This window comes from Anguilla anguilla, chromosome 10 (assembly GCF_013347855.1).
Source record: "Anguilla anguilla isolate fAngAng1 chromosome 10, fAngAng1.pri, whole genome shotgun sequence".
NCBI lineage: Eukaryota > Metazoa > Chordata > Actinopteri > Anguilliformes > Anguillidae > Anguilla > Anguilla anguilla.
Genome location: NC_049210.1, coordinates 27,134,689 through 27,156,238, shown reverse-complemented (window position 1 = coordinate 27,156,238; position 21,550 = coordinate 27,134,689). Strand labels below are relative to the sequence as shown.

Genomic DNA, 21,550 nt, shown 5'->3' with positions numbered 1-21,550 from the left:
GGTAATATCAAAATAATAGCTAAGATACAGATTTATTTCAGCTTTTATGTACTATATCAGATTTTCAGTGGTCAGAAGTTTACATATACTTTGTAAGTATTTAGTGGCATTGCCTTTTAATTTCTTAACTTGAATCAAACGCTTGGGGTAGCCTTCAAACAAGCTTCTCACAATACTGTAACGTTACTAAATTACATAGCTATTTGCACAGCTAACGCTAGCTACCGGACCATGTCAAGAAAGGCAAAATTAGTTTAGACAACGTTGCGTACAGTATCCATCTCTCATATCAGGTAACGTTGCATTAGCTAGCTAGCTAATGTAAATAACACAATCTAATGTCAGCTAACAATTATAAAAAAACGTTACCGACCGGTACCGACCTCGCAAACCGTCTCTCGAATGCAATGCTACCTTGTGCAACGTTGCAGTGTAGCTAACTAAAGGCCAGTTCAGATCAATGATTCGCAACGAGACTGGATGCAACTTGCAAAATTCCAAGACGTCTGATTGTAAACGTTCTGAAACTGCACTTGGCAATTTGACAAGGTGGGTCTTTTGAGACCCCAGGCAACGGCTTCAGACCAAGCGGCCAAAACCAGACTTCGTTTTTTAAGCTCATTTCCTGGTGTTGTAGTTCCTGGTTGCTCACTAGCGCCACTACGGATGGCTCCAGTATAGGTGTTTTCATATCCGGTTTCCATGTAAGTCTACGGTACAAATGCGATCAAAATACAAAGTCAATAATTTTTTCTCACAAGAACAAATAGTCATAATAGGTGTATTTTATTGGTCTTATGACTGTCCATGGGTCGATTTCATGATTTATTGCGTCATTTGGGCACAGTGCCAATATTTGTTCTGGACCAATGAGGTACAGCTTGCGTCACTTCCGGATTACTGCGGAGGACTCAGCTACAGTAGGGGCTACAGTCTATGGTCACTGGGGTGGGCGGTGGCGCTTCTTGGCCTTGCCATTGCGGCTCCGGCTACGGTCCGCCTGTGCTAAGTCTGAAAATGCAGGCATCCCATTTCGTGGTGATTTCATTATGGCGTGTGCTATTTACAGCTGCACTAGACGACCATAAAATAATCCTCCTCTTAAGTTTTTCGGTATCCGAGTCATTTTTACTATTTCCTTTAGCCTACTTAACCAAATAATTACTTGGCAGAAAGCGTAATCAGCTTGCTATATTTGGTAGTCCAGTAGTAGCCTGTGCTAAAACAGTTCGCAACTTCGGCTACCAAGCCATTTGACTAGCTAGCTAACCTTAACCGGCAAACATTCAATCTGTCAAACGTGTTTGGCGGCTCGTCAGTCGTGTACATTCCGTAAATGTCTACCTGGGCCATGCTTCACGCATGTGACAAAGCTACTATAATCCCGATTTTGGGATAAACACTTTTCAGTTTCACGAAGCGAATTAAGAGTTTCAAGGTTCATTTGCTGAATATACAACACACGATGAAATCACACACACAGAATTTAACGAAATTAACCATCTTGGCATTTAGAAAGGAACATGTTTTTAGCATTTAAGAGACCGACAAGCTAGGCATTTAAGACAGTGGTTCTCAGAATCGGTTCTGGGGGCTCCTTGCGTATATTGGCTTTTCTCCATTGGTTTTGATGATTTACAAGAAAAAAATAATAGCCTAATAATAATTAGAAATTCAACGTAGGCTACATTATTTTTGTCTTCATGCACCAGGTGGAAAACTTGCCGTACAAAGTGCGTTGTCATATTTACACGCCTGCAGATCAGTTATTAAAATACTTGGTAGATTTGTTAATCACCGCTGAGTGTTAATTTTTGTTCGGTAGAAAGTGATTTGCGAACGATCGGTCAGCTAGAGTCACCCAGCAAGTGAACACCACAAACGGCGATGGAGTAGCTAGTAGTAGCAGGCTCATTATCTGACTGGCGAAAACCTACGACGATAACTTGCTCGGTTAACAGCAGATCTACCAGACAGTTATACGAAAATTTGCCTAGTCAAATCACCAGTAGCCTACACATCTCCGATTGATTGACCATCAGTGTAGTCAATGTTCTTCCCCTGTGGTTCATATTGCTAACGCGTGAGCTAACCACGGACAGCCTACCTAGCTCACTGGCAAGCTGATATGCTAGCTAAGCATATTCGTTTTGCTGAGAAACATAAATTGAAGATAACTGAACATAGCCTAATTGTATTTTTAATGTCATACATATAACGTGATTACATGACACAGTACAGTCACAGATGGAAATTAAACTCCGTAAACATCTGATAATATATTTTAAAACATAACGGCAGACAGTCAGCTAACCTCGTTCAGGTTGAGGGGCTTTTCCGCACCGGACTGTCAATCAAATTGTAAAAATCACAAGACCGCTTAACTCTATGGTTTTGGCTCCAAATCGAGAAAATGGCCGCGCCCGCCATTGAGCTTCAAAACGTGTTTTAGAGACCCACGGAGAGTCAATGGGTGACGTCACAGTCTCTGCTTCAGACGCTCTGCAACTAACCAGTTCACACCACTGCAATTTTCTCTGCAACATTCTGAAACCATTTCGTCTCGTTGTGAATCATTGATCTGAACTGGCCTTAACGTTACCGTTATTTACATTTCCATCAAGTTCATAATGATCGGGATAAAGCCGGGGTATAGGTGGAGCAGATCCGGGTCTGATTTCTGTGTAATGATGTCAAGCCGAAGAAAACTAAATAAAAGAATACGGCAGTATGGATTAGCGTTGTTATTATTTTATTACGCTTCCTCATATGTTCCTTCAGCCTTGATGCCCTTTTTTGATGAAATCTCTTTTGTTTTATTCTTCTTGTTCTGATTGCTTAACACCCAGCTCAGCTTTATCCTCGAACAGCTAGTAAAACCAGAAACACCAAGGGTAACATTTTGCAAGGCGGTTGTTTCAAAAATATCACGCAACAATCATTCGCGAAAAAGACTGTTTATTGTGCACGAGATAAATAATTGCACGAACCACAGCGAATCCCGCAAATTCTTCTCTGCAGTGCAAAGACGTTCATACCGGGCAAAAGGTGGATAAAGAACGTTTGTGTAAATTGATCATCACTAATTCTACCCCAGGTCCGCTACAGCATTTTAACCTGGCTCAGCAGTGTAAAGACAGCTTAAGTTAGCCTAATGTTAGACAATGAATGAGTATGTACATAACGTTACTTTTATAACAACCATTTTTTATTCAGTAAATAGTAGTTATAGTTGGCCTGGCCCAGGTGCCAACTGACTGACGTCACACAGGCGACACTGGTTGGATCCGGTTGGGAAGTGAGGTCCAAAAACACACCTGCAATTACCGCTTCTCGCCATTGGTACCGCCAAAGAGAACAAAACGGAAATCTTCGAGATTGTAACTTTAAAGTACAATAATATTTTTACCATTTATAATATTTTTTAATAATTATTTTCATTATTTTACAAAGCATTATGGTGCCAGGTTCCGCCTCAGAGGGTGGTTGCCTCAGCGGGAGTTCATCTGTAAATATATGATAAAAATCAAACCATTGTATTGACCTTTTATTTTTGGGGGTTTCAATTATGCAATGTTTGGTCTATACCGCAAAAGCAAATGTTTAAATTTTGAATACAAACTAAGCACATAGGTAACACTTTTTCAACACATAGACATGTTGAAGAAGAGAACACTTATTCAGAGGCCTCACTAGAGGGGTTTGGACCGCACCAGGTGACCCCATCAGAGGGGTGTGACACCAAAATCACTGGCAATACATTTTTTGTGCAGTGTTTAGTGCAGCGATGGGTTGAAACAGCTAGTTTCTCCTATGCAGTTTACTGCTGGTTAATTTAATTGGCGGTATTAATGTGTCGAGAAGCGCTTTGTTGTTTGAATGCATAACACGCTATTCCTTGCGCCCACCCCCACCAGCATTCAGATTTTACATCAAACCATGTTTTTTTACTTCAAACAGTTGTGCGCCCTTCTCCGGATACAGCGTTCACTGAACGAGTAATAGCACCCCATGCATCTTTTTTTGTGTTATTTTATATCCACTACTGACGCTACTAAATATGACAGGTTGTTTGCTGTTCACTTCCTGCAGCAGTACCTCCACTACTGCACTACTGAAGTTTTTCTTACGTTTGGAGTCCGGTGCTCCACCGTCTTTAGATTTTCGTTTGGGCATTCTTGACTTCTCTCTCAACTTTTCTTTTCATTTTCTGTGTGTGATTTCTGTGTGTGCACACGGCCCTGCAGTTTCATGCCCTTTTATGCAGATTGGCGGGGTGTTTACCTATGCTAATTAGGAACAACTGGCACGCGCTTTCAATTTACGAGGACAATGGGATTCATCATTATAAGAACACGGGTAGACTTTTCTTAGGACCCTTCTCAAGAACAAATTTAAGAAAAAACTTAGGAAGATATCGGTGAATGAGGCCCATTGTCCTGCTGGAAGACCAAGTTGTGACCAAGTTTTAACTTTCTAGCTGATGTCTTGAGGTGTTGCTTCAGTATTTCTAGATATTCCGCCTACCTCAAGGGGCCTCTCTTTTCTGAAGTGCACTAGTCCCTTTTCTAGCAAAACACCCTCACAACATGATGCTGTCACCCCCGTGCTTCACAGTTGGGATGTTGTTCTTCGGATTAAAACCCTCAACATTTTTCCTCCATATATAGCGCTGATCAATATGGCCAAACAGTTCAATTGTTTCATCTGACCAGAGAACACTCGTCCAAAAGGCTAGGTCTTCATCCTGATGATCACCTGCAAAGTTCATTCTGGTTTTTTTTTTTTGCCGGCCTTGGAGTAGGGGCTTCTTCCTTGCGCGACAGCCTTTCAGGCCATGGCGATGTAGGATTGTCTAAATGGTGGATGTACATACATTGGTACCTGATCCCAACTCCTTCACCAGTTCCTTTGTTGTTGTCTTGGGGTTCAGTTGAACTTTTCGGACCAAGTACGTTCAGCCATGGGAGTTAATGTGTGCCTCCTTCCAATGTAGACAATGTACTACAATGTAGTATCTGTATGGTCCCAAGAGTTTTATATTTGCATACAATTGTTTGTACAGATGCGTGTCATACCTTCAGTTGAAATTGCTCCAAAGGAGGAACCGGACTTGTGGAGGTCCACAATTGTGGCTGTGTAGCTTGGATTTTCCCATGGTATCAAGGGCAAAAAGGTAGTGGCTCTATATGTAGGCCCTTAAATATACCCACAGGAGCCAATTAACTCCCAGTTATCTCCTAATTATGACAATTGGCAAATCAGTAGCTTCTAAAAAGTCATTACATCAATTTCTGGAATTTTCCAGACTGTTTAAAGAGACAGTCAACCTGGTGACTTTTGACCCACTGGAATTCTGATACAGTGAATTAAAGCTGAAATTAATCTGTCTCTAATCGATTGTTTTAAAATTACCTCTGATGTGAACAAAGTAGATACCTTAACTGACTTGCCAAAAGAAATGTATGATAACATGAAATGTGCGGAGTTGTGAAAAACTGAGTTTGAATATCTTTAGCTTAGGTGTATGTAAACTTTTGGCCTCAACTGTAGTTTTGTCAAGAAGAATGAAAAAGAATTTGACTGGCCTGCACAGAGCCCTGACCTCAACCCCATCCAACACCTTTGTCAGCTGTCCACATACTTTTGATGATGCAGTGTACCAAATCACAGAATACTCTGTATTAGCATATAATTATTATAACATGGTTACATTAGCTCAGTAGTAGCCAAATCAACAGACAGGATCTAGCAAGCCAGCCAGCTAAAAATAATGCTAGTCATTTGGATGTCAGGTATGCCTTGGAGGGGCGGCATGCCCCATACCTATACAGCACCGAGAGTTTGGCACTGTTCATGATTCCCAACAGAAATAACCGCAATGACCACAAACTCGCAGCCCTTATAAACATTAATTTCTGTACCTTCTGACCTCATTTCAAAAGACAGAATTCACAAACAACTTCACAGGTCCACACAATAAAGCTACAAACTTTAGTTTAGTTTAACATTAGCTACCTTGCTAACAACACGACAGACTGTCTGTATTAGTATTGCAGACGGCTGTGAAATTAATGAGCACTAAAATCAGAATGCACTTCAGTCCGGTAAGTAACGCTACCGGTCGTATAGAAACTGGTGCAAAATAATGACTTTTCATGGCAGGTATGTCGCAGCGGTTGTGGGGTGGTAGTGTAACCACTAAAATAAAAAGAAAAGAAAAAACGTTGAACAGTGACTGCACGCAATGTTATTAAAAGAACAGTAGGACTACTAATTCAGTTGCGCACATCACATAATAGGCTACTTCATCGTGTGCAACATGTCTACAATTTTCTTAAGCAAATCCAACAACTGTATTTATTTACTAAATCCAACTATTTATTTCATCAGTCTACTTCATAATACTGCGTACAATCACTATCCAACATTGTGTGTGTGTGTGTGTACTACAGTTCTATATGTAGTGTTGGGCAGAGCTACTAGCTTAACTAGCTTACATTTTCCATTACCATGTGTGTACTTTCTATTTCTAAAATCAAGTAGCTACACTTGTAGACTTGCTGTATTTGCATAAAAGTAAGCTTGTTAGACCAGCATAATTTATTGACAAAGAAAATCCAAGTTTACATTTAAAACCCCATTGTCCATCGGATATTGAAAGCAAAACCTAAAATGGACCACATCGTGTCACCACCACGATTTCCCTGTACCAATTGCACTGCCAAAGTTCGTTACCATCACATTCAATATCAGTTCCCTGCCTAAAATAGACCCGCTTTATTGTGCATGAATGGGCACGTTTAATGTAACAAAGTGCTCAACAGCAGGAGATTGGCCACATTTCACATCAATCAAGCATACCTGTCACTCAGGCAGAAGCTGTAGGGACTGGGATGAAAACGGGAAGAATTAAGAATTTTTTAAAACGACACTGCAATCAATCAGCATAGCCTCTGCGATCGACGTATTGGCAACCCCTGACATACAGTACAATTTTATTTATTTGTCATTCACGGTCAAGGAAAATAATTTTTTTGAATCCATGCCTATGTGTTTCTTTCATCTAGAATGTGCGTTACCATGCATGTATGTGTATGCATGTCTCTTATAGCCTACATTTAAAGATTAATTCCTATTATCACTGTTGGTATTATAACTCATAACAAACACAATACAAAAAGATATAATATCTGATGAAAAACACGGTTTCAACGTACAAAAATGGCAAGTTACTCACACATACATAGCATCTATAAGTCATACTACTCAGGATACTAGGTTTTTATCTAGCTAACTGATGTGAAGTCACCTAACTGGCTGCTATGTATCATTCACCCATGCTATCCACAGGATTGTGCTCACTGTCCATTGGACCTTTCTCACAAGCCACTTTCACTCGTGCTCACTGTCCACTGGACCGTGCACACTGTTCATTGGATCCCTCTCGCAAGCTAGTTTCATTCGCTCAAGTTGCACATTGGACCAGGGGCGACATAGCTCAGGAGGTAAGACCGATTGTCTAGCAGTCGGAGGGTTGCCGGTTCAAACCCCGCCCTGGGCGTGTCGAAGTGTCCTTGAGCAAGACACCTAATCCCTAACTGCTCTGGCGAATGAGAGGCATCAATTGTAAAGCGCTTTGGATAAAAGCGCTATATAAATGCAGTCCATTTACCATTTACCTCTTTTGCAGGGTTTCAATCTCTCTTGCAGGGTTTCAAGGATCTCTCTTGCACAAAAATGGTTAGCTTACTATCGCTTTTTTTTCTAACTACACAACACAGCGACTTGTACCAGTGCAGCGTCAGTAATTCCACTGATTCCAGTACAGCATTAGTATTCCCACTGATCCCAGTACTTCAAAATGACTCCCATTGATCCCAATACAGCATCAGCCCTCTGTACTGAAATCAGTGGGAGTACTCACTGAAATCTCACTGATCCCAGTATAGCATTAGTACACCCATTGATATCAGTACAGCACCATTAATCTCATTGATCCCAGTACAGCATCAGGCGTCCCACTGATCCCAGGAGAGTTTCTGAAGGCCCACTGATCATAGTAGAATGCGGGGACATAAATGGAAATTATCTTAAGGTAAGTTCAATACAGACATTGGGAAGAATTTCTTCACACACAGAGCAGTCCAAGTGTGGAATAGCTTGCCAGGTCACGTAGTTGAGGCAGAAACACTGGGAATTTTTAGGCCTAGGCTTGATACGGCATTAGATACAATCTAGTCTGTTGGTAATCACAGCACTAATTTAGTCAGTAAAATGGCAAGCATTGTTGGGCTGAATGGCCTGTTCTCGTCATTATGTTATGTTATGATCCAAATACAGCATCAGTACTCTCATCAATTACAGTAAAGCATTTGTACTCCCATTGATCCTGTACTCTTACAGATTCTTTAGCTGTAAAGATTTCAAATTAATCTATCTCATAAGACAGGAGTAATGAATCAACAGCAAAGAAATAACGATATGGTAAGAAACTGTGTTGCTCCAAAGCTAAACTAAATAATAATATACAAAATAGCAACCTTTAGCTTCATACATAAACAATGCTCATCAGAATAGAATGTTAAAGTAATAGTAAGAGTACAGCATAATAAATAAAAAATAAATATATTTCATATGTTGGAAGTGTTGATGCACCTGCGTTCAAATATTAAATGAGCGTGTTAGCCATTAAAACCACTGGATTCAGAATATAAACACATTCCTCTCCTCCCTGTCTTGACACAGTTCAAGAGCTCCCTGTTCTGTTGTCAGGTAGATCCCTCTCATTGTAACACAGGCAGAACACACTTGTATGGTCTTCACCATCTGGTCAGTATTTAACCAATCAGATTAGATGGGATTAAAGGGGGCACTTTATGCAGCATAAACATATTTGCCTTTTCATTAGGGGTGTACCGGCTGGTATTTGGTCCATAATACGCAATTGGTGAATGGCAGGTTTATTTTTATTTTGGCCTATCTGTTTTCCGGTTCTCTTTCATCATCTCATTTTGAGATCCACCTATGGGGAATGACATCTGGTCGTGACTCCTCAGAAGCATCCAATTGCACCAAGTCTGGCTCTGACAGACAGTAGCGCGTCCAATGCTACAGGAGGCACCGCCCTCCTGTAACAGCATATAGGACACTGCAGCGCTACTACTCATCAGTTGACATTTGCTTCTCGCGATCATCCAAACTGAGCTCACAGCCTCGACCTTGCATCTCACAAGAACCTTATCACTTAACTATCCGCAGGAGGACATATCGGATCAGCCTCCGCCGGACATGAAAGGTTCGAGAGTTCAATCAGTTCTATAAAGCTTGCTAGCTTGCCGCTCGCACTCGCTAGCTCCCTTCTGTATCGGGCAGCCCACGCCTTCGATGCACCTCCCTGCTCGCACGAACTCCGAACAGGACTGCTAGCTAACCACGCTAGCCTGTTAGTACTTAAAGCCAGCTGCCCACGCTGTCTTTTTACGCTTAAACAGACTGCTAGCTCCCTGCTACATGGCTCTTCCTAAGCCCGTCTCTCTCGAATTCTCCGAAGAGCTACGCTCGCGAGCCTGCCCGACAGCTTGCGGTGCTCTCATCGCCGCCAAAGATACCCATCCTCTCTGTGTCATGTGCTTGGGTTTTCAACATGCCCAGGATGCCCTTGACACTCCGGAGAGTTGCAGCCACTGCCCGGCTTTGCCAGCTCTCCAGAACCCCACCGTTGAGGAGCGGGATGTTTATGACGGGAAATTCCTAGGCCCTCCCCCGAGCCCTCGGAGACAGCTTTTCCCAGTCCTTCCTGCCTGTGCTAAACACAAGGCACCATTGGAAGGACCCCCTTGACTTCAAGCACGGCTTTTCCGGCCTAAAAGTCAAAGACATGGCTGCCTATGCCATGGGGGAACCCCCTGCTGTCGAACCCTCCATAGCTCGACACCTGAACCCCAAGCAGGGAGGGCTTTTGGCGCCACCAAAGCCCACCCTACCAAATAAGATGGACCGCTTTACAACCTCCATTCACCAGGCTTCCTACAGGTCCTCAGCTCTCACTATTCGAGCCCTCAGTGTCTCCTCTCTATTCTCGGTTTACCAAGCCAAGCTGATTGAGGAGATGGGGAAACAGCTCGAGAAGGGGAGCCCTTCCCCCATACTGTGGCAAGAGATTGTCACGATTAACGACCTGGTTCTGCGCAATGCTTGCCAGTGTGTCCAGGCCTGTGGTCGCTCCATAGCCCTGGCTGTAGCTGGTGAGCGGACCCTGTGGCTTAATCTCTCTGGTCTGCCGGACAGTGAGAAGAGGCGCATCGCAGGTGCCCCAGTTGAGCCAGGCCAGCCTCTTTTCTGCCCTGCGCTGACTCTCATGCAGCAGTAGTGCGATGATTAAAAGAAAGAGGATGAGGCCTTCAAACTCTGCCTCCCCCGCAGGGCTACGCCTCAGCCGCCTCCTCCCATGCGACCCCCACAGCCTCCAGCTGTGAACCGCTGTGCCCAACCGGGCTAGGGCAGAGCCAAGCCCCAGGGAAAAACCCTAGGCCAGCAGGGTAACCCCCCTCCCAGGCCTTAGGGTAACATTACCTTCGCTGCGGCCGCAGTGAAGAAACCATCACCCACCCTCGCTGACCGCAAGTGGAAGTGCCCTGCCTGCCCAGCTTCCCCGCTGGGGGGGCTAAGTCCATGTTCTGGGGCGACCAGCCCTGTGGACACAAGTTTGTCTCCCCTCTCCAAGAAGAGGAGACTTTAAGTTCAGGGGGACGGTCCCTCTCCCCCCAGGGGTTCCCACCCCTATATTCGCTGTGGTCAGGGCACCAGTTCCCGTGTCCCCCAGCCTCAGTCCCCCCTCTCAATGTCCCGAGAGGGAGACTCTGTTCTAGCCACACAGGTAGTGTTACCCACATTCAGTGCGCAGAACAACACCAGGCCATTTTTAATAAAGGCTTCCACCCTGAAAGGCCAAAAAATAAAAAACCATGTGAAAAGATTCTCAAACACATGAGGCCTCCCCTGGTTTCGCCACTAGGTAGAACGCCAACACCATTATTCGATTTGGCATCACCCGGCCAAATTTCCCCACGGTCCTCCAGGGGCACTCACAAGCCACTTCGTACCTTGGCAGGCTGCGTCAGCCCCAGAATGGGTCCTGAGCACAATAGCCAACGGCTACAGACTCCAGTTCAGAACCAAAGAGTTCTGAGGCCCATGTTTTAGAGGAGGAAATCTGTTCTCTCTTACACAAAGCGGTGATCCTTGTGGTTCCGTGAGATCAAGCCCAACGCAGCTTTTATTCTCGCTACTTCCTGTTTCCAAAGAAGGACGGATCCCTACATCCGATCTTGGATCTCAGGGTGCTGAACAAACATTTGAGGCAATACAACTTCAAAATGTTAACGTACAGCACTCTTCTACGCTCAATACGTCAGAACGATTGGTTTACATCAATCGATCTGAAAAACGCTCAGCTCACATCAATTATTTGGAGCTACTAAGGGGATATCATGCTGTAGCAGCCAATAATGTAATAACTACCGTTAATGTAATAACTGCCAATAACGTAATAATTTTTCTGTTCTTAATGTAATAAAAGCCGATAATGTAATAACTGACCAATAATGTAATAAAATTTCTGAACCAATAACGTAATAACTTTTTTGCACATAATGTAATAAGTTATTAGATTATTGACTGGTTATTACATTATTAGCTGGGTTAATAAAAATCATTAAAAATGTAATAATAGGAGCCGATAATGTAATAATATACTTGTATCACTATGTATAAGTTTTATTTATTATCAAGTGTCAGACTTCCATAAGACTTAGGCCTACCCTTACTGTTGCTTCTTTCAAATAGCTGCTCAAAAACCAGGCCAATCCTGACCCCTGAATCTTAGTCCTAACTCTGAGAAAACACACACACACACACACACACACACACACCTTCTCTCTCTCTCTAGGAATTAATTGTTTGTGTAACTTGATGGTTAGACTCATCTCCAGCCCTGCCTTATACTCCTTTGCCATTTGAGTACCAAATTAAGTGGGAGCACGCATGTTTGCAAACACAGACAACTACTCTTATGTTGTATAATATGAAATCTATACCTCTTTGAAGAAGCTGTGTTCTCAAATAAAAAAGACCACAACTTCTTTCCATGAAAAATATAATCTTTAATCAAGTGTATTTAAATAACTTCTTCAACCAAACTGGCACTATTATCCCTTGTGCTCAACCTCTTAATGCAAAATTCTAAACTGTAAAATATAGTATATAACATGACCTACAAAGATAACTTTGGTAACACATCTTTCAGTTGTATCATAATAATAAAGGATGGTTTACCGTCCCTTTTTTTAAAGAACTAAACTTCTCTTGATACACATTACATTTACAGTATCTATACCATTGGTCCCAGCATCATGTTTTGTCTCAGAAAACAATATGTTTCATTTTATCAACAGAACTGCTTTGTTAAACATTTTTTGCCCAAACTAATATAAAAGTAGTACTGATAATTCTTTTAAAAACATGTATTTTGCACACCAAATTAGGAAGTATCGATAAGAGTATCGATAAGTATTGGTATTGATAAGCAGTATCAATAGTGGTATTGGTATTGATAAAATCCGAACCATGCCCATCCCTAGTTGTAGAAACTAACTAACTCACGAACAGGTGCAGTTTTCTTATGACATGGCTTGCCATTGTGTCCCTTTCTCTCTTGTTTTAAGCACTTCTTTCATGGTGACTCGACTTGACTTGCTTGAGTCTAAACACAGTGACATGGGACTTGCTTGAGACTTGAAGGTTAAGACTTGAGACTTGCTTGTGACTTGCACAAGTGTGACTTACTCCCACCTCTGCCGCACTGTCAGGTGAAAAGAAGCAGTTGGCGACTCTACATGTATCAGAGGCATGTGGTAGTCTACACCCTCCCCAGACCAACAGAGGATAGCGCATCGACCAGGACCGTGATACACACAGAGAACTGGTATAACAACTAAAATTGGAGAAAATGGCAAAAATAAAAAAGAATGAACTATAGATATCATTTGCTTCGGGTTTTAGACTCTTTGTTGAGCTTGTCATGACTGTATTCAAATAGCCAGGGATGTCAATAGGGCAAGGATTCTGATTTGGTAATACATTTTCATGTAACCTTTCAGGAGTCAGGTTTGGTATATATACATAGAGAGAGAGAGTGCTGAATAGCTATAATAGTGTGGTTGAAACAGTTTGCTTGAAAAAGTTATTTAAATACATTTAATTAAAGATGACATTTTTCATGAAAAGAAATGGCGGTCTTTGTATTCGTGGACAAAGCATCTTCAAAGAGGTATAGATTTCATATTATATAACATAAGAGTAATTGTCTGTGCTTGCAAACATATGTGCTTGCACTTCATTTGGTACTCAAATGGTTAAGCAGTAGAAGGCAGGGCTGGAGATAAGTCTAACCAAGCACCACAAACAAATAAATAGTCATAATTCCTAGAGAGAGAGTAGGTGTGTGTGTGCGTGTGCGCGCGCGCGTGTGTGGTCAGGTTTTTGAGCAGCTATTTGAAATAGGAAGCAAGGGTAAGTGTCATAGAAGTGTGACACTTTATAGCCAATAAATAAAACTTAAAGCGATATAAGTATATTATTACATTATCGGCTCCTGTTATTACATTTTTTGTGATTTATTTAAAAACCCAGCTAATAATGTAATAACCAGCCAATAATGTAATAACCTATTACATTATATGCAAAAAGTTATTACGTTATTGGTTCAGAAAATGTATTACATTATTGGTCAGTTATTACATTATCGGCTTTTATTACATTAAGAACAGAAAAATTATTACGTTATTGGCAGTTATTACATTAACGGTAGTTATTACATTATTGGCTGCTACACATGCTAATCCGCTGCGACAACACAACTGCGGTTGCATATGTCAATTGGCAAGGTGGCATGCGCTCCCTCCAGCCCCTTTATGCGTTTCCTTCCCTCGCACTCATCTCTCCCTCTCTAGCCAGAGTGAGAGGTGGCCGAAATCACCGTGGCTGGCAGAGATTATCCCTTTCCTTTATGCATAGCCATGCGCACTCCCATTACGCTTGGACCTACTGTCTCAGGCGAACGGGGAAATACACCACCCCCTCCTGGAGCGAATAGCTCCTTGGGCTTGGCCCGTGAGAGGTATAACCTTATTGCATTAGGGGTCCCCTGTCGTGTGGCTGCTACCATCTAATGCGTGAGAGCGCCCTCTACCAGGTCACTTTATGAAAATAAGTGGCAGGTATTTGATGGATGGTGTGCTTCTCGTCAGTCAGTGCCTTACCAGTGCTCTGTTACTGACGTGCTGTGCTTTTTGCAGAACCTTATGGATAAATGGAAATCCTTTTCAACCATTAAGGTCTACCTGGCAGCTATCACTGCTTGTCACGTTGGTTTCAAAGACTATGCAGTGGAGCAACACCCCCTCATTCGCAGGTTTATGAAGGGGGGTCTCCGTTCTCTGCCTGTTGCTAAAAAGCCCATCCCATTTTGAGATTTATCACTGGTGCTGGAAGCTCTGTCTCTACGGCCATTCAAGCCTATAAATGACATAGAGTTAAAATTGCTGTGTCTCAAGACAGCATTGCTGCTCGCTTCGGCTAAGCGAGTCAGTGACCTCCATGCGCTTTCAGTGCATCCCTCGTGTGCAATGTTCTCCCCTAATATGGATAGGGTTTCTCTTAAGCCCAATCCAGCCTTCATGCCTAAAAGCTTCCCAGCTTTCTGGTATGCGGTGTTGGAGCTTGCTGCTTTTCACCCACCACCTTACTCCTCTTAAGAGGATCAAAGGCTGCATATGCTATGTACTCTGCATGTTCTCCACACGTATATAACAAGGACTAAGGCTTTCAGAATGACCGACCAGCTCTTTGTCGCCTGGGGCCCACCCTGCAAAGGGAAAGCCATATTTAAGCAGCGGCTGTCCCATTGGCTTGTGGAAGCTATTGCTATGGCATATGACTCAAAGGGGATAACACGCCCCTCGGGCCTGAGGGCACATTCTAAGAGGGGCATGGCTATGACAGACAAGCAAGGATTAATTAAAAATGTGTTTATTTTCTGAATCCAGCGGTTCCAACAATCAATGTCCTTGTTAAAATGTTCAGCACTCTGAATACTGAACCAAGTGATATTGCATGCTAGAACCCCTCACTTAACCTACATGTAAAATATATTTTATTTGATTTAATTTGATAATTATGTTTAAAATTATTAGAATTATCAATTAAATTGCCAAATTATTTGATAGGTCAGTCTACAGAAAACTGGTGGAATCAACCAACAAGTCAAAACAAGCTCTATGCCAGGTTTTAAGATTAAACAATTGAATTCAATAAGAAGCAGTCAATTATATTAATGAATTGAAAACATACATTCTTTATTGAATGCAGGCACTCTACTTCTAAATTACACAACAGAAGACATACAGCAAAACATTAAACAACTAACCTAGAAATACCAGAAAATAGAGAGAGAGAGACGGATAAGAGAGAGAGAGAGCGAGAGAGAGAGAGAAACGGATTGACCAGACCTTGCCAAAGCATCACCCACTTCCAGTATAAGCGCCACAAGGAAACCAGCTAAAAGCACACAACCAAGGAACCACCACCAAAATAAAAAGAGGAAAACTTCTTCTTCAAGGCTCCGACACCAACGCAACACAACAAACATTTCCTGTGCCAATCTTAAATACCTTACCCAGCATGACTTGATTTCAAATTGCCCCAATTACATTTGCTTTGATGCTTGTGACGGGGAGGCCAGGCCACATTCTTATTTACTGTTTTCCTCTCTAAGGCCAAAATCTAAACACTACATATCCTACAGCTACATCGTGGTCCCTATTCTGTGGGGTCTCCTAGCAGATTTGTTCAGCTGCAGGCTGGGATTCTCCACATACCTTTGCAAGGTTCTACCGCCTGGACGTCACCAGACTCCGGTAGCCCAAACAGTTCTGGGGGTGAGCTCTGTGTGAAGCTCACGCATCTCACCTGCTTTGTGTTCAGTACTTCCTTACATAGGATGTTCCAGACACGCCCTCCCCTCAAGGGTGGAGGCTGCCCTTGCTGGCCTGACAGTTTCTCAGCTGTGAGCATAAGGCAATCTGGGAGTTGTCCATATCTCCCCATAGGTGTATCTCGGAACGAGATGATGAAAGAGAACTTTAGGTTACTATCGTAACCCCGGTTCTCTGAAACATTGAGTGGAATCCACCAAGACTGCCCTGCTTGCCACGCACGAGAAGCGAATATGTTCACTGATGAGTAGTAGCGCTGCAGCGTCCTATATGCTCTTATAGGAGGACAGTGCCTCCTGTAGCATTGGACACGCTACTGTCTGTCAAAGCCAGACTTGTTGCAAATGGATGCTTCTGAGGAGTCATGACCGGATGTCATTCCCCATAGGTGGATCTCTCCACTCGATGTTTCAGAGAACCGGGGTTATGATAGTAACCTAAAGTTTTATGATGTTAGAAATGTGAACATGCGCAAGCTGTATTAGAAGGATTGCTGCTATATCTCTCCCAAAACGTCTGCCGTCTGGCCACAAAAAAGTATGTGAAGTGGACACTAAAGGTCTGTTTTTTAAACCTGGGTCTTATTTTTCGTAATATTTTTCATCAATCCTATCGGTTCTGACAGTATTTTATTTACCTGCTTCATTGTCAAGTTTCGTCTATTTAGAATTTTTTTTTCCTATGCCAGTAGCTTCACCACATTGTGTATGGGGCATATCAAGATAGGCTTCAGGTTCTTTGTACCTTCAAGCAAGTCCAGTTTATCTAAACCTGTTATTGGGAAGTGAAAATGTGAATGTTGAAAGTTATTTGCCGAAATAAAAAACAATTCTTGTTAAACTTGAAGAATTGATCGTAAGCTATTCTATTCTGTGCCTACACAAATTTAATTTTGCTCTTTGTCTGTCTATTCTGGTTCAAATAAATATAGTTGCCCATCAAAGTGATGAGGCTCAATAACATCCTCATAATATTCTGATGAATAATTAGCAAGTGCAACATGTTCAGGATTTAGATTTTCACCATTATCTTAGAAAGGTAATAAGTTAAAGGTAAAACACTCTTGATTTTACCTGCATCTTTTGAAGAGCTTACTAGAGAAAATGACTCTTCCGTAGTGTCATGAGGCATCCCAGGAGACGGCTGGCAGCAGAATGCAGTTCATCCTAGGGAGTGCACCAGCGAAGAAGTCTGTGCCACACCTGTGCCTCATTCTGGGACTCGTTACCCTCATTAGTTACAGTATTTAAACCCTGCCTTTTTTGTGTTTCTTTGCTTGATCTTGATATTCTATGGATACTCTATGTCACACACAGTTTCTCGAGCACTCTGTTTTCAGTATTTGCTATTCTCAGTTTTTAAGAGCCTTGTCTCTGTTTTCTTTGTTCCTTGTGAGTGCATTTTCATTTTCTCAAGTAAAGCCTCAGTTTGAACCCTTTTGCCTTGTCAACTCTTAAAGTGGGTCCAGCAATCTCAGTGAGACGTTACACGCAGCAACTGCGGCAGACGTCATTCCATCTATCATTGCACTGAAATGTCTCATAAGATAAAGTGCTGACGCAGATCATCGTGTGAAGCCATATATATATATATATATATATATATGGCATGTGGTAAATGTCAAAAAGTTTGATGGATTGAAACCCCAACCCTTGTCCCGCCCCCTGCGGTTTTTGACGAGGTCACTTGAGTTCAAACCCCGCCCCCTGGAACCTGTTCCTTTGCGGAGTTGTTCATTTTGTAATTTTATATATATATATATATATTATGTAGTCATTGTTTAATATTGTTTTTTATATTCAGGTTTCGTTTTTTATTTAGGGTTTTTGGTTTTTAGCATAGCACGTGTTAATTTGGTTTATATTTTATTTTAATGGAAATGTTTGTTTTTAAAAGAATCCGTGTGGGAAAGTGTTGAAGATCTTTGTGCTTTTTAAAGGTGTTTGAAAAGGGGAGTTTTGTGTAAAAGTGCTTAAGCAACTTAAAACATTTTATTATTTTTATTGTTTTGAAACACCATCCGCCACCAAATACATGAACATCAGGCAAATAAATGCATTAATAGGGTTACATGTGTTAAAAATGTTTAAAACAAATGGAAATTATGTTAGAAAAGTTTTGTAGTTGGTTCGTAAAGTAGATTAGTTTATTAGTTAGATGAGGAGACGGCACTGTGTGTATGAGAATTCGTTTTGTGTAAAATAGGTTTTAAGCGAAACGAAAGCGTGTTAAAATTGTAAAACAAGTGAAATTAGCAAATAGTTACATCTTAGCATTGTCTGTAAAGCAAATGCAAAGCGTGACAGGTGTCAGTTATCAGGCTATGTGTGAAAAGAGTTTTCTTTTTTAAAACTAACAGAAGAGACATTTAGATACAGAAACGAGCAAAACTTTCTTTCGTTATTTTCTCTGTGGAAAGCCTTCTTCGGATAGAAGTCCGTAGTTTGTTGAGAGAGCAAAAAGTGTGAGCTGCTCTATGTCCTGAGTCTGTGAGCGGACTGGCAACTGTCAGATCTTCCAGGTCCCGCAGAGGCTCGGTGAGGGGTGTGGTGTAGGCTGCGGTTTGCCATGTGACGCGTGTCGGGAGACCATGAAGGGAGGGATGCTTTGAGGGGACGGGTTTTTTAATTTCAACAATTTGAGGAATCTTTCCAGATACGCTATGATATTGTCACAAACTTTTTAACAGGATGTTAGCCTACTTAGATAAGGCCTACAATGAAATCTTATCTGAAACCGCCATACGAGCACGAGCAACGGTTTCAAGAAAAGCGGATTTTGCATTTTTGGCAATCCTTTTATCTTTATGTCTCCAGGCATTAACAAAAAAAATAGGCTATTAGACATGAACATTTGTTTTAAATAACGCAAAGAGCCTGACATATATTAATATAAACTAGGCCTACAGAATAGAGCTGCAATATATCTAATGAATGTAGCTCCACCCATTTGTTAGTAATTCTTATTTTCACGTATAGCCTACGTCCCTTTTTAAAGCAACCTAATGTAGGATGAATTATATGCACGAAGTTTTAAAACTAATGTTTTAGGACGACGTTTACGTTGGTAAGCTTTTGGCTAATAGGTAGCAGTAGTAACAAACAGCAGTAACAAACAGTTTGGGCCATGGACTTTGTTTTTTAAAACACGACTAAGCTATGATAGAGCAGAACCAGCAATAGCCTATATTTTAAGAACTAACGAGCTTATTGATCATTAGATCTAATAAACATTACAAATTAGCTTGTGCTATAAAGGTTATGATTGCCTACAGACATCAGACTATTTGTTAAACAAGGCTACTCTATCTGTGACCCCCTCACTCACACTGCCGTAAATTGCCCCGTTAGCTTAACAGTCCTTCAGGGCTGCTATAACAAGCTAACTGTTGTGTTGGCTAACGCAAGTAGCTAGCTACTACTCGATAAAAAAACGTAAATTTGAAAAAAGGAAATTTGGACAACCTCCTCTGCCTCTATGGACCAGCCTCCTCTGGTTGAAAAGGCCTAATAAAATGTAAGTTTTAATGATGTGTTTTAAAAGTAGTTCTACACAAAAAGTAACTTTATTGTAATAAATAAAACAAGTGCATCCTGTTAACTCGTGAGTTAGCTGGCTAGCTAAGTTAAATTGTCAGTGTAAGCTGTCAACGAAGAATAAAAGTAAACAAACTTGCTTATATTTTAACGGAAATGCGTAGGCACTGCCTTGTAGATGTAGCTAAATATAAAATTCTCCTGTTTCCAGCCCAGGCAGCACAGATTTCAGGCTGTATATTTTCTATTCCCTGGATTTTCAGCCCTTAGAAGCACAAGTTGGAACATTATGACCATAAGATTCCTTTTACAGAAGCTGAAAAAAGTTAATTCTTGTTTGATTGTTTTCCATATTCCCTTACTCATGTCTAAAGACCAGTTTTATTGTCCAGCGACAGAGTGTTGCTGAGGATCTTGGTCTGACATAAGTCAGATTGAACCCTGACCCTGTAAGCTAGCACATTCGTTAAAGATTAGAATGGATGCCGACAGACTATTGTGGAAAAACTTCTAAGAGCAGTCGGGGGCAGCCTACACATGCAGGCTATATGTGTAGCCTATGACTGCACTGTATACAAGGATTCTTTTTAATAATGAGAATGCCTCCTCACAGATTGCTGTTGATTAAACACTTCTTAACTGATGTTCGTGATTTTGAATTAAGGTCTTGTTTGGCTAATAAGTCAGCAGACACTGGTTAGATAACTTTCCTGCCTAACAAGCATGTGAACAGCATTATAAATGAGCACACACACATACTAATAACAATGTAATTTCAACAATTAATGCTGAGCTAGACTGTGTTGAAAACAAGATACTAGACTACAATCCAACACGGGAAGTAGCTGCAGCCAGGGCTTCCAATGTTACAATTTATCAATTAATTTAATAGTCAGTATTGTAAATAGTTATAATGACACATTTGTCCCTAGAAAACTCGATAGCAAGCATGTATGCAGGCTACTCCTGCAGATGTTTTAAAATTATTTGCTTTACCAGCAACTTTAGAGATACAGAAGGGTGACAAATTAAAGGAAAAACCAACACGAAGTGTCTTAGTAAGGTACTGAGCCACCACAAGCTGCCAGAACAGATTCAGTGCGCCTTGCATAGATTTGTGCCCCAATAATAAACCCTCTTTCAAAGTCACTTAGATCTTTTCCCCTTGCTATCTTGATCCAAAATAGAGGTCAGCTGGGCCTGCTCATCATTTTCTTTCCATGCCACAGAGCATGATAGTGTTGGGAAACAGACAGTTTTGTGTATTCTGCATTTGGGAAGTTTCCGCTGGGCCCCGGGGGGGAAGGGGACGAGCCCCCCTGTTGTATTTCAATTTCAATGTGAATGGAACCTGTTTGAATAGGTAGGATGGGTTTGAATTGAATGGTCCAATCGGAAGGAAGCACAGCCTCTTATCACCAATCAGAGGCAGTGCTTCTAACAATAGAATTCCACTATATGCCAATACCAATCTATTGGAAACTGTATAAATCTAATCATCCACCAATACTATTTTGAACTTTCTTGCTGAGTTGTTCCCGTAGCCGGCTGCGTAATAAATCTTCCTGTTTTTACTACAAACTTTTGATCTGCTTCTTCCTGGGCTAACGGTCATTTTACCTGTTTTTGGTAACATCTTGAGTAACCTACAATAGGATGTTGATTGCTTAATTGCATAATGCAATACACCTGTATGGAGGCACCTGAATTGGTTTGTTTCTCCACTCATTTATTCATGTTTTTCCTTTAATTTCTCACCCATCTGTGTCATTCTTATATAGGGATGCATCCATATATCAGCCAACGATCAGTACCTACCCATAAATTAACAACCAAAAACAACACAATAGTCTGTTTTATGTCAGATTATGCTGTCAATCAAAGGGGGAAAAAGACTATTGTTTATTTGTAATCAGAGTTGTTTTGCCAATCAGATATGAAATAATTGCACTTTATTTT

The 21,550-nt window shown here is 41.5% G+C and overlaps 1 protein-coding gene across 12 annotated transcripts in view; it reads right to left on the bottom strand.

Annotated features, from left to right (window-relative positions):
* Positions 1-21,550, bottom strand: part of LOC118237336 (formin-binding protein 1-like) — a 185,430-nt gene that overhangs the window by 110,051 nt on the left and 53,829 nt on the right. The gene's annotated exons all lie outside the window — the stretch shown is intronic.